Source organism: Tenrec ecaudatus, chromosome 13 (assembly GCF_050624435.1).
Source record: "Tenrec ecaudatus isolate mTenEca1 chromosome 13, mTenEca1.hap1, whole genome shotgun sequence".
Classification (NCBI taxonomy): domain Eukaryota; kingdom Metazoa; phylum Chordata; class Mammalia; order Afrosoricida; family Tenrecidae; genus Tenrec; species Tenrec ecaudatus.
The window spans coordinates 92,126,707-92,130,119 of NC_134542.1; the positions used below are offsets into that span (position 1 = coordinate 92,126,707).

At 49.7% G+C, this 3,413-nt stretch overlaps 2 pseudogenes; both read right to left on the reverse strand.

Annotated features, from left to right (window-relative positions):
• Nucleotides 1-1,332: 1,332 nt before the first annotated feature.
• On the reverse strand, nucleotides 1,333-1,447 carry LOC142425035 (U2 spliceosomal RNA; annotated as a pseudogene).
• Nucleotides 1,448-2,617: 1,170 nt separating this feature from the next.
• LOC142424206 (ATP synthase F(0) complex subunit C1, mitochondrial pseudogene) lies at nucleotides 2,618-3,156 on the reverse strand (annotated as a pseudogene).
• Between the last annotated feature and the right edge of the window lie 257 nt (nucleotides 3,157-3,413).

Below are 3,413 nucleotides of genomic sequence, written 5' to 3' on the forward strand. Positions count from 1 at the left end.
TCTGCAAATGACCAGGCTTAACAAGCTCAGCTGCCACCTCGAGGGCTAAGCTGTGCCAGACCCACGCCTTGGCATTTTTCAACGGCCTCCTATGCATTGAAAGTTGAACAACAAAGAAGAAAGGCTGAAGGAGGATTGATGTATTTGAATTGGGCTATTGGCAAAGACTATTGAATCTACCCTGGGCTGCCAGAAGAACAAGCAAATCTATCTTCAAAGAAGCCCCGCCAGAACACTCCTCAGAAGGGAGAGCGACGCGACTCTGTCTCGTGTGTTTTGAACACTTTATCAGGAGGGGACCGGACGTGGACAAGGACCTCATTCTTGGTGAAGCAGACGGTTCGCGGAAAAGAGGAGGACCTGCAATGAGATGGCTCGACAATTGACACAGTGGTCTCCACCAGAGACCCAGCGTAGCCACAAGTGTGCGGCGGGTGCAAGCCTGGGTTTCAGTCCCTTCTATGTACATAGCATCCTGTCCTTGAAACGCTCTGTGTAGCTCAAAGACTCCCCTCCCTTTATTTTCAGGCTTTAGAAACGGGAGGAGGGCAGGTAAGGAGCGAGCATCGTGTGTCTTTAATTATGGCCGCAACTCAACCTAGGAATGAAGGCTGGTAGGACAACCCTCTTAAAGAACAACTTTGTCGAGAGCCCTCCTTAGCTGCCAGCCAGTGGTCTCCTGTGTGAGGACCACACTGTCTGGACCCCCAGTCTAATCCTCTCCGGGGAAGAAGCAGCATTTTCTCTGGGGAACATTGTTATAGGATGCATAGACATTTATGAGGTGGATTGGCAGTCATATCTTATGTTGGACTTTTTAAATCATTTTATTGGGGGCTCATACAATTCTTATCACAATCCATCCATCCATCCATCCATTGTGTCAAGCACTTTTGTACATTTGTTCCCCTCATCATTCTCAAAACATTTGCTTTCTACTTGAGCTCTTAATATCAGCTCCTCATTTTCCCCCTCCCACCCTGTCACCCCCACCCTCATGAACCCTTGAAAATTTATAAATTATTATTTTGTCACATCTTACACTGTCCAACATCTCCCTTTACCCACTGTTCTGTTGTCCGTCCCCCAGGGAGGAGGTTATATGTAGATCCCTGTAATTGGTTCCCCTTCTCTACCCCACCTTCCCTGCACCCTCCTGGTATCACCACTCTCACCACTGGTACTAAAGGGATAATCCGCCCTGGATTCCCTGTGTTTCCAGTTCCTATCTGTACCAGTGTACATGCTCTAGTCTAGCCAGATTTGTAAGGTAGAATTAGGATTATGATAGTGGGGTGGGGGGAGGAGGCATTTAAGAACTAGAGGAAAGTTGTAAGTTTCATCATTGCCACTCAAGACTAAATTCTTTTCTTTTAGGACGTATCAGATATTAAACTGATAAGAACAGATACTACACTTGATCTTAGCTAAAAGGCCGAGAAGCAATAGAGACTAAATTCTTAAAGAAGTGATTTTTTTTGTTGTGGCTGAAGTGGGCAATGACTGGTGGGTGGGGCTGGGGGAGAAGCTAAACGCAGATGTGGGCTTGCTGCAGGAGACTGGCTTCATTGGTGAGGAAACCCTGGAGCCCAAATGGTGCCCAGGATCAAACCCATCTGGAGGCATGGAAGTGGCCTTTTGTGCCTGTCAGACAGTCCTTGGCTGTGGGATGTTCCTCTCTGCTAAGGAGATGCCATTCTGCTAGAGGAGGGAGCATCTGTGAGCTATTAACAGCCAGCTCTCCCAGCAGCTTGGCGCATGGTCATAGAGTTATAGGTGGTGCACGATAGTGCCTCCACAGCAGAGGCACAAGCTCAGTGGAGGGAAGGGCCTGCAAGTTGAAGATGGAGAATCGGAGAGAGCATATCGTGCTCACAGCCCACAGTTCTGCTGAAATGTAAGCTGCCAGGGTCTGAGTGAACACCAGCAGAAGGATGCAGATGCAAACACGGCACATGCATTTGATGCCGGCTGACCATCCCATGTCTGTTTCTCCACTGGTCTATATGAAGACTCGATAGACGTAAAATGCTAATCTATGGAAAAGAACTTTAAAGAACAAAAATCCGTGGCCAGCTAGCATTCAACTGTGGTCTCTCTCCGTCTGAAGCCAAGGAGAGAGAGTTAGTCAAAGTTGATTGTGCCAACTTGGCTGATAAACACATGGGAGGTTAATTGAAGGGCGGAGGGATAAATGGCTCAGTGATACTCGCCTTTCAAGTTCTCGGGTCTATTGCTTTCTGATGGTCGGACCAGGGTGCAGCTGCCTTAGCCAGTTCCCTGCTTCAGCTGGCAAGGCTCACTTCTGCAAGACATCCCTGAGAAGAAGCCACATGGACCTACCCCGATGCAGCCCTGGGTGCTGGAGCAGCTCTGTAGAAACCCCTGCCAGCACTGAGATGCTTACATGCTCACTGATTCAGTGTTCCTCCTGCAGCCAGCATCATTGCGTGTGTTTTGTGAGATGGAGGAGGACTTTGTGGATTGGTGTCTGATATATGAGCTAATGTTGGACTTGTGGGCTTGGGTAGCACTGGGTTGGGATGTTTTCTTGATGTGCACTTAGCCTTTATATGAAACGCTCTCTCTCTCTTTTTTTTTTTAGAGAAACGTCGTGTTTAATGGTAAAGCTTAGCGCACTCCAGCACGGGGGCATGGCCTGGAGTTGAAGCAGCAGGGACAGGTCGGTGCAGCCCACGGAGCCTCACATGGCAAACAGGATGAGGAAGGCGACCATCAAACAGAAGAGCCCCATAGCCTCAGACAGGGCAAAGCCTAGGATGGCGTAGGAGAAGAGTTGCTGCTTGAGAGATGGGTTCCTGGCATAGCCAATGATCAAGCTGCCGAACACGGTCCCAATGCCAGCCCCCGAACCGGCCACGCCGACTGTGGCCACCCCAGCACCGATAAACTTGGCCGCGGTGTCAATATCCCGGGAGACCACGTTGGTCTGGAACTCCCGCCTGGCCACCTGGAGCGGGAAGCTGCTGTAGGAAGGCTGTTTAGATGGGATCTCCGGCCTATTCAGGAAGGAGGCAGACACAGGCCTGATGAGACCCCTGGCACAGCAGCGGACCAGAGCTGGAGGAATGAGTAGTGCCCCGGTGGTCTGCATATTTTCAATCTCTCGGGTTTAGCTCCGGGTCTCGGCGCTCAGCTCCCGAAACGCTCTCTTATTTATATGAGTTTCTGTGGATTTGTTTCTCTAAGTTACCCAGACTCACACAGAGAGTGAAGAATCGCAAACAGTCAAGGAAGCCTTGAGTCCACATGACCAATGGCCCGAGTGCATCACCGCCTCTTAGGAGACAGAAGAAGTAGATGGTGCCTGGCTACCACTAGGAGGAACTCCCTTTATTTATCATAATTTTCCCCCAAATCATTTTATTTGGAGCATAGTTCAATCGCACCAA